This window comes from Sceloporus occidentalis, unplaced genomic scaffold (assembly GCF_023333645.1).
Source record: "Sceloporus occidentalis isolate IW3139 unplaced genomic scaffold, rSceOcc1.0.p SCAF_1, whole genome shotgun sequence".
NCBI lineage: Eukaryota > Metazoa > Chordata > Lepidosauria > Squamata > Phrynosomatidae > Sceloporus > Sceloporus occidentalis.
This window is the reverse complement of record NW_028316981.1, coordinates 6,596,436-6,610,108: the sequence shown is the minus strand read 5'-3', so window position 1 is coordinate 6,610,108 and position 13,673 is coordinate 6,596,436. Positions and strand designations below refer to the sequence as shown.

General features: G+C 42.1%; 1 pseudogene; it reads right to left on the bottom strand.

Moving 5' to 3' along the window:
- Positions 1 to 3,448: 3,448 nt before the first annotated feature.
- On the bottom strand, positions 3,449 to 12,842 carry LOC149320524 (uncharacterized; annotated as a pseudogene).
- Between the last annotated feature and the right edge of the window lie 831 nt (positions 12,843 to 13,673).

The window sequence follows — 13,673 nt, the reverse complement described above, 5'->3', positions numbered from 1 at the left end:
TTGGGGGTATGTGGTAATTGAAACCGCTGCTGGTTGATTTGAAGGTAGATGCAAAAGGGGAGAGGCACCATATTTTGTTTGTAAATCATTTTTAAAGGGCTAAAACAAAGGCATTGAGTTATTGGAGTTACAAAAGGAACAAAAAAAAATCACAGAGGGCTGACTGAGGTATTGCTGGTAAGGTTCAGTGGGGATGGGATGACAGAGAAGAAAAACAGGATGCAACATGGACTGTCAAAAAACTATCCTTTAATGCAATGAAAATTAGCATACACAAATGTAAAAAATAACACTTGGACAGCACCAAGAAGTCTTCAGCTAGTGAGTTCTATGTCACAATATTGCAAGACGTTAGAAAGAGAAACTGAGAGGCTATGAATATCTAATAAGTACAGATAGGGAAGTAAATAAGCAAAAGAGGAATACAGAAATAATTGTTGCTGTTGTTGTTGTTATGTTTATTTATATCCCACCTTCCTCCCAGTACAGGGTCTCAAGGCAGCTCTAAAACAGTCCAAGAAATAAAATGCAGAGGGTACTATCAGCTCACAAAACTAGAGAAATACAAATAATCCCTCAGAAAAGGCAGATATAAATATTGTTGAACCTTTGTTTTTGCAGACTAGGAATCCGCATCCCTCGCCTGTTCTTGGGCAGCAAACGGAGGGGGACAAAATGGTGCGCACACCACCATTCAAGCCAATGGGGTTTGAATATTGGCGATTTCCCGTTTTTGCGGAGGGTGTGTGTGTGCCCGGAACAGATCTCCCACAAAAACAGAGGGGCAACTATACTATGTGGTCATCATCACCAGAAGTGGGGTTAGAGATCCTTTTACTCAGTAAATAAAGACGACCACCCTGAGACCTTGGAAATTCAGTGAGTACAGCTACCCACAACGAAACCCACTTGGTTACCTTGGGCAAGTTACACTCTCTCAGCCCCAGAGGATGGTGATGGCAAACTCCTTCTGAATAAAATTGCCACAAAAACCACATGACAGGCTTGCCTTAAGGCAGCAATGTATTTAAGCAACAACAAAGTCACTCACAAAACAGCCATGTTGCAAGATGGCAAATTGGTGAGGATAAGAGACTGAAAATTTGCTCATGGTCTGATAGGAATAAGGGCAGAAGGCTTTGACCCATAGCATGACCACTTTTCCAGCATCAGCCCACTCTTTCTCTGATATACAGATGTCCATATACTCTCCAACTGCCCCAATCACACTTCCCTGCTGTTCTGCTCTCTTCTGCTAGCATCTCTCCTGGCTCCTTCCCGCTTTCAAGTCCCACTTCCCAAGCATTACCCTCCAATTCCTGCCAATTCTTTTTGATTCCTTTTCCAGTCTCTCACTTTCCAGGCACAAAGTGCTGGTTATACCCAATAAAGCCCTCTATGCTTCACGGTTTGTGAAGACTCTGTTATCCCATATGGTTTGATGATGTGCCAGAAAGGTACATCTCTCAAGCCCTCCACCTTCAGAGCTTTTAATGTAATGCAAGCCACTCTGCATCCCAGACATGGGAGAAAGGTATTTTATTTTATGAATAAAATAAAAATATTTTCCTTTAAAACAGGGTTTTGGCAGGTGGTTGGCAACCCGAGTCCTACCCTGGGGCCAGACGGAGCTAAGCAGCACAGTGGGGTAAAGAAAAGGAAGGAGATGTGAAGGTAGGGATAATAAGCAAGCAAAGAAATAAAGCATTAAGGACCAAGAGGGCACGCTGGGCCCTAAAGAAGTATAGGAGCCTTATTAAATAAAATGTTCCACTCCTTTGATTATGACTGCCATGTTTGCTATGATTGTCATGCAATTTTATTAATAATGTCAGTATTTTATTGATTGTATCTTTGTATTTGTGTTTTGTATTTATTTTATCGGATGTAATTATAAGGTGCAATGGTCACTATGACACCCGCAGGTACTGTTCACTCTCAAAAACAATGTTATTTCTGGCAACGTAACCGTTTCCCACACATTATACAAATATTTATTCCTGAGCAATAACTTTTTTTCTTTCCCTTTCAAAAACCTTTTAAACCAGTATTTGGGAAGCAGAGCTAGAGGTGTGGATGAGAGAGGAGAGAAGGAAGGTGAAGCAGCCATTGGGGTGATGCTCTGATTTTAAGCCACCCTGCATTTTTTAAAAAATTCAGGTGACGAAGGACCTCAAGCAGCTACCAAAAGAAATTCAGGATTGATCTCGGGATCCATTCTGCAAAACCTGCTTTAAAAAGTCTCCCCTTGTATGAACAGACTAATTTTGAAAAAATGACAATTGCTAGAACTAGGACTCTTCCTGCACTGGAGGAAAGTGTATGTTTACAACCAGTGAAAGTTCTTTGATAGCTCTTAAGATCTGAATCCACTTGGTGGGCCTTTCCATACTGATAGCACTGATATGGTTTCACAGGCTGCATGTGGTTCTTGAGGCCCTAAATGAAGTCTCAGAAGCCCAACCCCCAGCTCCCTATTTTTAAAATTGTCCATTTCAAGCTGATTTTATCCATTTTTTGGCCCCCAAATCATATAAAACTGTGGCAGTTTGATTCTCTCTCACACACCCAGAGCACCCCAACTGCCTCCAAACTTTTTAAAATTGGGATATACCCAACTAAAATGTTCAAAAGTAATGTTGTGTGTCTCCTGGTGTCCAAATATACTGGAGACAGGCAGATACAGAGTAAGGGAGAAATGCTGCCCATCTCCTCCCTGATTTAGATTTTTGTTTTGTTTTCTGTACAGAGTACTACCTAAATATTGCAAAGGTCTGCCTGATCTTGGAAGCTAAGCAGAGTCAGGCCTGGTTAGTCTTTGGGAGGGAGACTTATCAGGGACTATTGGTGCTAGAGATATTTTTCAGAGGAAGGCTGTAAAAATCCTCCTCTAGATATTCCTTGTCTAGTAAAATCCCATGAAATTCACAGCATTGCCATAAATCAATGGAAGACTTGAAGACATCTCCTCAGACATGATGCTGTGTGCCTCCCAATCATTTCCAACATACGGCAACCCAAAGGGAGTTTTCTTAGCAAGATTTGTTCAGAGAAAATTTGCCTTTGCATTCCTTTGAAGCTGAGAGAATGTAACTTGTTCATGGTCACACGATAGATTTCCATGGCCACATCCTGGTTCCCAGAGTCCAAGTCTGAAGGTCAAACCACTACATCATGCCTCAGATATGAGACCATGTGAAACCTTTATAAAGTGTAAAAGAAAACAAGCATATTCCAATGAACTTTCTAAAACAAGCACAAACACACAAGACCTTACTGCTGAAAATGGAGAAACCAGAGAGGACGCCGTATCATCTAAGCTGGTGGATCACTGTGAGGGATACAAAGCCAGTATTAAGCTTAACCAGCCAGGTTGTTCCTTAAAGAAAATGAAAAAAAGAGCATTCAATATTTCTTTAATCAAGTGTAAAACTAGATGGGAGGGAATTTATATGAAATCCTGAGCGGCTTTCTGCCCCTGTGTATTTCCCCCCTCTGTGTGAATAGTTTGGTGCCTCTTGAGGGTTGATCTATGGCTGTAGCTCTTCCCACACTCTAGGCATGTATATAATTTATCTTCTGTATGAATATACTGGTGTCTTTAGAGAACTGGTTCACTGCTAAAACTCTTTGCACATTCCAGGCATTTATAGGGTTTCTCTCCTTTGTGGTTCATTTCATGCCCAATGAGACTTCTCTTTTCAGCAAAGCCTTTTCCACACTCCAGGCATTTGCATAGCTTCTCCCCCACGTGAGTTTTTCGGTGTGCACACAGGTCATTTTCCTGATGGAACCTTTTCCCACATTCCAGACATGTGCATGGTTTCTCTTTTTTTATGAGTACGCTGGTGGTTTGTGAGGGATTGCTTGCGGCTAAAACTCTTTCCACATTCCTGGCATTTGTAGGTTTTCTCTTTTCTGTGGTTCATTTCATGCCGAATTAGAGTTCTCTTTTCATTAAATCCTTTTCCACACTCTTGGCATTTGTACTGTTTTTCACCTCTGTGATTCATTTCATGCCAAATGAAACTTCTCTTGTCAATAAAGCTTTTTCCACACTCCAGACATTTGTATGGCTTCTCTGCCATATGGTTGTTTTGGTGTCTACTGAGGTCTTTTTTCTGACTGAATATTTTCCTACATTCGAGGCATGTGTACGATTTCTCTTCTGTGTGACTATTCTGGTGACTTTTCAGGGTTGATGTGTTTCTAAATGTCTTCCCACAGTCCAGCCATGTATAAGGTTTGTCTTCTCTATGAATATGTTGATGTTTTTTGAGGACTAATTTGTAGCTAAATCTCTTCCCACATTCTAGGCATTTATAGTTTTTCTCTCTTTTGTGGGTCTTTTGATGCCAAATTAGATTTCTTTTGGTAGCATAGACTTTTCCACACTCCAGGCATGTGTAGGGTCTCACTATTGTGCTGTGATTCATTTCATGCTCAGCGAGAGTTCTCTTTTCAACAAAGCCTTTCCCACACTCCAGGCATTTAAAGGGTTTCACTCCTCTGTGATTCATTTCATGCCCAATGAGGCTGCTCTTTTCAGCAAAGCCTTTTCCACACTGCAGGCATTTATATGGCTTCTCTCCCATGAGGGTTTTTTGGTGTCTACTGAAACCTCCTTTCTGACAGCTTTTTCCATATTCTAGGCATGCAAACATTTTCTCTTCCATATGTTCTTTTCCATGGCTAGTAAGGTGTGTACTACATGCAAAGCTTTCTTCCAATTGATGTGATTTATGTTGTCCTTTCTCTATATAGTTTGTGATATTATCATTCAGGCCTGATGCCTGGTGGAAGCATTTTTCACTGATAAAACACTTCTCAATCTCCCTGCTTTCATCTGTTTTTCCTTGGACTGGAATATCACAGGAGTCAGCAGGGCACTGGTTCCTTCTGTTTTGTTCTGCTTCCATTTTCATGCTCTGCTCTTTTCCCTCTTCATATCTAGTTGTCTTGAGCCACCCTTTCCATGGTGCTCCCCCATTTTCACTCTCCTGTACATCATCACCTCCAAAAAGAGAGAGAGAAATGATAAGAAGCCATGAGAGAAGGGAAGGATGAAATCAATCAACTAGCATAAATGTTACGAGTGAGAAAATGAGAGATAAGGAGAGCTGAGAATCTTGCTTTGGAGGAGAGGAAAGGATCTTGCCTCATCCAAGGTTTTAATATTGTATTGTCATACTTTGATATTACATGGTTTTAAATTGTTTTTAAATTGTAATTTTAGATTTTGTTGTTGAAACACTGTTGTAATCCTGCTTCAATCCATCGGAAGAGGTGGGAAAATAGAAATAAAACCTATTATTATTATTATTATTATTATTATTATGGGGTGAGGAATATGTAGTATTCTGAAAAGTTGTTAGATAACAACACCCATCATAGCACATCCAAACGTTAGGGATATTGTGACAGATAACAGTGTGCAATAAATTCTAATTTGCTGAGTTTTAACTGACATTGTGGATTGTATTGGATCAGCATCAAAGAAATTAAGAGGGGGATACAGACAGGCATAAAGAGGCGGTGAGACGCTGCCCCTTTCTGCCTCTGACGGAGGCCACAGGAGACAAATGTCGTGGCCTCTAGCAGACCTAAAAGGAACCCGCTCCCAGTGGGTTCTTTTTAGGTCTTGTGCGGGTGTGCCATTGGCATGCTCCCACGCAACAATGACATCCGTGCAGTGCTGTTTGGCCCTGCACTGCATGGACATCAACGTTGCGTGGCCTGTATGGATGGGCGCATGGAATTATGGCGTCCACGTGCCAATAGTAGTGTGTACATAATCCTAATTTCAGCCCAGGTCTATACTGGGCCTTAAAGTCTTTTTTAAAATTCTGTCCTGTGCTTCCTAAATCACTTGTTTGGTGGTGAAAAAGACTATAAAATGCAAACCAAAAAGACAGTACTTAAAACTATTACTTCCCTTGATCTAGACACTATACTTTTATTGATGCAGCCTAAAATTGCATTGGCCTTTTTGGTTGCCACTTCACACTGTTGACTCATGTCCAACTTGTGGTCTACTTGGACTCCCATATCACTTTCACAAATAGTCTCATTCAGCCAGGTGTCCCCCATCCTATATCTATGCAATTCATTTTTTTCCCCCCTAAGTGCAATATCTTACATTTCTCCATGTTGAAATTCATTTTGTTAGCTGTGGCCCAGCTTTCTAGTCTATTCAGGTCATTTTGAATTTTGATCCTGTCCTCTGGGCTGTTAGCTACTCCTCTTAATTTGGTGTCATCTGCAAATTTGATAAGTATGCCCCCAATTCTGTCATTCAAGTCATTGATAAATATGTTGAATAGCACTGGGCCCAGGACAGAGCCCTGTGGGACCCCACTGGTCACTTCTCTCCAGGATGAAAAGGAGCCATTGTTGAGCACCCTTTGGATTCGTCCAGTCAACCAATTACAAATCCATGTAACAGTTACCTAGTCTAGCCCACATTTTACAAGCTTGTTTGTAAGAATATCAGGGGGAATCTTGTCAAAGGCCTCACTGAAATCAAGATATACTATATCTACAGCATTCCAACAGCAATCAAAGCACCGGCAACGGTTAGTTATCCACACACTGTTTAAAAACTTCCAAAGGAGGAGGCTCCACCACACTTCAGGGCAGCATATTCCACTCTCAAACGGCTCTGACCATTGTGACGTTCCTCCTGACCTGTTGGCTTTTTTGGCTACCGTATCACACTGCTGATTCATGTTCAGCGTGTGGTCTACTAATACTCCTAGATTCCTTTCACATGAACTGTTATCCAGACAGATACCTCCCATCTGTGCCTTTCATTTTTTTTCTGCCTAGGGGCAGTTCCTTACATTTCATAGAATCATAAAATTGTAGAGCTGGAAGAGAGCACAAGGGCCATCCACTCCAACTCCAAATCAAAGCATCACCAACAGATGACCATTTCTCTTTGTTGAAATTGTATATAACTGTAAAGAGTTGGAAACCATTCTTAAAATACCCCATTTTGATTGTTAACCATTACTTATCAGGGTTGTTGGAAAGCTATGTGCTACTCTGCTCTCCAGAGAGTTAGGATAGGGTACAAATCACAGAGCCATAGAGCACCGTAGTGACACTGTCACCTCCAGCCTTGGGACAGAAGAAACATCAGTTATTGAGATTGCTGACCACAAAAGTCCTTTCCATAAGCCATCCTACTGGATCCACTTTTGAGTAAGTGTGAAGACCAGCTCCTCAGAAACAGCAAACAGAGAGGAATAATTTCTTCTCATCCTGATCAAAACTGGACACAGGGGACTCATGGCCATGAACAATACCCCCCCCCCCCCCACACACACACCTATATACAGCAAGGCTCTAAAAAGAGGGGTCAGTTATTAAACTCATATTTATTGACCAAGAGGCAGAGGGATCCTTACTGAATGAAGCCACCATCTTATAATTCTCTTCCATGACCTCTCTGTGCAGAGTTCGTTGATCCAGCTCCAACATGGCCCACTCCTCCTCACTGAAACAGACAGCCACGTCCTCAAAGGTCACCTGAAAGAAGAAATGTTTGACACACAGATACTTAATCTTTCATCCATCGCTAAGCAGAATCCAATGTAAACCCAAGTTGGTCCACTGAAAGCTTGAACATCCCTTCACCTTGTTCTTTGTCTATTCAGTAATGAAAAGTGAACACTACACAGCAGGAAAAATAACAAACAGAACATTCAGTACATTGTACAAGGCCTGTCCCACCTGAACAATCACTCCTCAAAGGCTTGTTAGAACAGATATACCTTCGCCTGTTTGCAAAAGAGAGCAGTTCCAGAGCATGGAAGCCATCGGTGGGAAGGCCCTGTCTCCCGTGGGGTTCTTCCACTGCTAAGCATAATCCCAATGTAAACTAAGGGCCCATTCAGACTACACTTTACCCTGGATCAGGAATCAGTTCTTGCACGTGAAGTTCATATTGGCCCCAAATCTGTCACAATCCATTTCGAGGCAGGCACAAGCGTTTTGTGGCAAATGCCCTTTAGGGGTCATTCAGAATCGGGGCAAAAGCCGTCTCTTTTGAAAAAAACCTGGGTTCCACGAAATATGAACTTGCCCCCGATCATGATCGGGTCAAGTTCAGGGGAGGGATTAAGGTCAGAGGGAGGGCAGAGGGCGAGCATTCCCTCCCTTCATCGGAGGAGGAGGAAAGAGCCGGAGGAAGGATGCAAAAAAGGGGGATCTGACCGGAGGCAAAGGATGACAGGAGGCAAAAAGGGGGAATCGGGGTGACTGATTGGGTAAATTCAGGGCAAGTCAGAGGGACAGAGCAAGCCAAGGCTCTGCTCTGCAGCAGAGAACTTTCCCCTTTTATTTTTATTTTTTTAAATTATTTTTCTCCATCTATGCGCATGTTTTTTGCTTGAGGTAGATATATATTTAGATAGAATGTGGCTAGCTGCTTGTTCACTTTCCTTTTCATTTCCTCACCTCCAGCAAAGGGGAAATGCTGAAAGGAGTGCTTTGCAAGAGGCCTTTTTCCTTTGAGAATGAATGCTATAATGCGAATGTTACAATGTTTCTCTTTCCAATTTGGCAAACTGGCAAATTGATACACAGAATGCTTTTGCTACTGTCTCTAAGGAATTCAGGAGGAGCCTAGGAAAAGCAAAAAATTCATGGCATCGCTTCCTTTTCTGGCATTCAGAGGTGAGAAATTTATTATTATTATTATTATTATTATTATTATTATTATTATTACTACATGTGTATGAGGCATTCTGAGGTGACAAGGAAGGGGATACAGGATGCAGGGATGGCATTAGCTTGCATTTTGGGGTTGAAAACGGGGCCAAGGGCAGATCATAACCTGCACTGACTCAATGACCACAACACACACACACACACACGAGGTTTTTAATTTGAAAGAATCTGTGCATACAGGTGCCTTTTTTAAAAAGGAGGGGGGAAGGACACTTCCAATGGGCCAATGAGTGCAGGATCGTCCCCTATGATGATCGCGGAACTAAATTTGATTGACAGGAAAGGCGCCCTCAATTCAACCCGCTTTCTCTGAGAGGGCATTCAAGGATTCGGGGAGGGAGAAACCAAAGCTTCCCATTTCCTTCCAGTGCAAAAGTGCCAGTGAGAATGGGGCCTAAGTGTATCCAATGACACTTTGAACACAGGGCAAGCCCAGAATGGAAAACACAGTGTGGTTCCAGAAGAAGCAGAAAATAAATAAATAAATAAATAAATGCTTCCAGGCCAATTGAAGTGGCAATGGGCTTCTTATTAGGAGACTTAGGGGCTTGATAGACTGTCCCTAAGTGGTGACCTATCCCTAAGGGGTGGCCTTTTAGCCGAATTGGGTCCGCAGCAACTACATGCCATGGCTTTGATCTCTGCTTTCTGCGGTGCAAAAAGAAGCTGCAAAAAGCAATGCCAGAGGAGCACCATGGCGCTGCATGCTGTGTGGAATGCAGTGTGATGTCACGCCAGCCTGGGGGAGAGTCGGGGCGTGCGTCATGTGGATGCCACACCTCGACTCCGTCCCCAGGCCAGCCTTGATGGTCAGTCTGTCAAGCGCATGAGGCAGAACCAGAAAAGAAGAAGGGAAAAAAGTTTTGAGTCCAGGTGACGTAGCAGTGAACAATTTCACCATGAGATCCAGGTCATTTCTATTTCCATCCTTTTACCTGACCATGTTCCATGGGAACCATTTTTCTGTCTTCACAAAGAGGTGAGCTACTACAGCTTCCCAGCATCCCTGATGCATCTCCTGTGAAATGTCAAAGAAAGAAAGGGAAGGGAAGCTTCATTGATTTGTTTTTCAATGTTCATTTTTAGGTCTCAAAGTGGTTTACAATTTAAACATGCCAAAGAGGAACTGTAAGGGATGCTCAAGGGAAGGGACAAAAGAGCAGCAGAATGTTGGAAGGTGAGACTCAGGCAGGCAACATGCATTGCTAGTCCCACCAGAAAATGGCAGGGATAGTCCTCGACATCTCTGGTGTGTGAAGCTAGTGCTTAGCCACTACACCACAACCATGGATAAATGTGGGTTGTAAATGGGCAAATATACGCACCCAAGAACCAGACCACAATCAAATACTTTAGCCTCCATAAAACTTTTTAAGTACAGTGATCCCTCCACATTCACTGGGGTTAGGGGTGAAGGACCCCCGTGAATGCGGGGAAAACGCAAATAAAAAAACATTATTCTTTTTATCTGAGAGAACACTTCTCTAGGAATCTCCAGGTCCTCCAGTTCAACTCTAGGTCCAACATCTGCAAGAAGTTGATATATGAATCATGCTGGAGGACCTACAAAAGCCTAGAGAAGTGTTTTCTCTAGGAACTTCTAGGTTCTCCAACACAACTCTATGGTCAACCTCTGGCAGAGTCAGGCTGCAGGGCCTAGAGATTCCTAGAGAGAACATATTAATCAAAAAGACCTTGAAAAGTGGAAGAAGAGACAATTATCCCTAATGGGTAGAATAGCTACAATCCAAATGTCGGTTCTTCCTAAAATGCATTTTTTATTCCAAACTATCCCCATTATCACTAATAAACACCCATTCAAATATATGGAATCAGGTCATATCTAAATTCATTTGGCAAGGGAGAAAGCCAAGAATCAAATTTGCAGTTATGCAGGACAAAAAAGAAAAAGGTGGACTAGGTCTCCCTAATTTTGAATTATAATATAACGCATGCTCTCTCCAGTGGATCAGAGAGTGGATTCTTTTTAAAAATCCCAAACTATCAAAACTAGAGAGTATAAATATGAGACAAGGTTGGCACAACTATCTATGTTATGATTTTCCCCAAACTGATAAAGATTTCCAGTCACATCTTATTAGAAAAACTTTATTCCTGATCTGAAAATATTATAAAAAAATATGTAAGATTCCTATCTGGACCTCCCCACAGGAAGCCTTTTATAATAATGATTACCCAGACAATACAACATGGATTAAATATGAAGAGTAATTTATAATTAATAATAGGTTTATTGCTTTAACAACAACTTAATTAGACATCTTCTCATTTCCACCCTCTCCCCTCCTCCCTTCCTCTTGTCCCTCTCCTTCACTCCCGACTCTTGTTTTTCCTTCCCCCCTTCTCTTCTTTTCTTTCTCTCTCTTCTTTTAAATATTGTGTACAGTTTTGTTAGCTTTTTATTGTACATATGTTCAAAACAATAAACATTAAAATTAAAAAAAAAACTGTGACTCATCAAATCCACGAGAGTCTAAGCCACAGATGTGGAGGGCTGACTGTACAGCCATACTATCCTATCCCTTGTCTGCCTCTGACTGTCTGTTGTGGTTATCTGCCAACAAGTCTACTGTCTGTGAATGTGAGACCTCCAAGAGACCATGTTCAACTAATAGCCCTGCTCAGGTTTTGGGAACTGTGGTTTTAAGAAGGGAGGGATTAAAATTTAGCATACATGGATATTTAGCATATGATAAAGAGAAAACAAACCAAATATTTAGTAATCATTGCATGAGGAAACGTATTTTGCTGGTCTGGAAGAAATATAAAAATAGAATGCAAAAATTCCCTACTTGGTTATTCCCCCAAGAAGCTATATATAGGAGAGAAATGTATCGGGAGAAGAAAAATAGTTTAAGTTTAAGGAAACTTCAGATTAAGTATGTAGGAAAGATAGACATAGATTTGGAAAGGCAAGAGTAAGTGTAGAAGGTTAGAGGAGGTGTGAAGGGTTTGAGAAGTACAATTGAAGGAATCGGAAGAAAGTATGGGGATAAGAGAGGAGGAGAGGGTGAAGATTGGGAGAAGCAGGAGAAGAAGGATGGTTAAGGAAAGATGGAAAGAATGGGAGGTGTGTGAGAAGAAGAGAAAGAAGTGATGAAGGAGGAAGGAAAGGAGACTGGGATGATAAGATTGATATGAGATTATTTTGTTTGCTATATGTCATTGTGAAATAATAAGTTTGGAATAAAAATATTTCAAAAAACCTTTTTCAGCTGGGGCAGGGGAGGCAAACTCCCGTTTCCCCCATAGAAGGACCCAAACTGCTAGGGATTAGATGTGTAAAGCTAACGAAACCTTTTGGTGGCTCACTCAAGACAAACAGGTTTTATCTGGCATAAGCTTTCATGGGATGGAGCCAGTTTCTTAAAATACTATCTTGGGTGTATGCATTGTATAACCATCCTACCAAAACCACTATTGCAGCCAAGTATTCATGGAAACATAAAAACGGACCTTGTTTTTTAAGGACCCTTGTGAGCGAGGGGCAAAAGTAAATAAGACACCTCAGCTAGTGGAAAAGTCCCTCTCTTACCCTCCAGCTTGATCCTGGCCTGCACCTTCTGACTGGCATCTGATGGGGCCTCCTGGGCCTTAAGAGCATCATTGTCTTGATGCTTTTTCTGTTTCTTCTCCTCTGCCTGGCTCAGGAGGAAACCTTCGGCCAGGGCCACGGCCTGGGAACTGGTCTCTGCCCCACATTCCCTGATCCAGCTTGACATCTCCATGGGAAGGACAGCCAAGAATTGCTCCAGGATCACCAGGTCCAGGATCTGAGCCTTGGTGTGTCTCTCTGGCTTCAGCCACTGATGGCAGAGAGTATGGAGTCGGTGGCAAACCTCTCGGGGCCCTTCAGCCTCCTGGCAGCGGAAGTGCCTGAAGCTTTGGCACTCAAGATATGATCTGAAGGTCTTTTCATCTGGGACTCCCTCCACTGTTCTTCCCCAGAATTCCACACTTCTCCCAGCCCTGATCACATCGGTCCCTCTTTCCCCTTCAGAGCTGGATAGGTTTAGCTCTTCCATCTTCAATCTGGATTCCAAAGCAGTTTCCACCAGGGCTGAAGAACCTCTTCCTTTCTCCATCAGATTATGTCATGAAGCAATAGCTACACGATACACCGAGGAGATCAAGTCCAGCTTGACTAATAAGATCTGGAAACCATTAACACTTCCAAGAGAGGAAGATCCTTTACGATCCTTTTGTGGCTTGCTTCTGTATGGTTTCCCTGTAGAAAAGAAAGGCAAAGGTCTGGCTGTTTTAGAGTCAAATGAATGAAGCACCACTCCTGGAACTAATTGACTTCTTTCGCTTTTCCTTTCCTTTCCCTTTGCCTTCAGCCCCATTCCTCTTTTGACCATGCCTATGCAGCAATTGTGAAGCCCACAGATGTGGGGGGGGATCTTGGGTCCCCTCCTTGACAGGACCCCCAAAATAAAAAAAGGCCATACATAAATTACGTAGTCCTTACTGACTGAAGTTATGAGATCTCCCTGGATAGATCCTAGGGGTTACAGATATAAAGTGGGCTGCAAGAGAGCTGCATATGGACTCCTAAAGTTGCAAAGTAAATATCACAAATATATCTACATACATACATCTCATAGTGAATTCATATTTACAGATTAAGAGCTGTGATTCGCTGTTCCAATACTCAACAGAGTATTTCCCCCATGTAGCAAGCGCATTGACTCAAGACACTTCAACAATGATTTGAAAAGTGTCCAACAATGGACAGCCAACAGTGATTTTAAAATGCCTTGAGTTCATCCTGCCTTTTGGACATTCAGAGGAGACAAACACACACCTACAGTTTATTCAGTGATCAGTATGATCCCAACCCCTATTTCAATGCCTTTTGCAAGGTACTGCCAGCCAATAATAATAATAATAACAATAATCCCTAAGTATGTGAT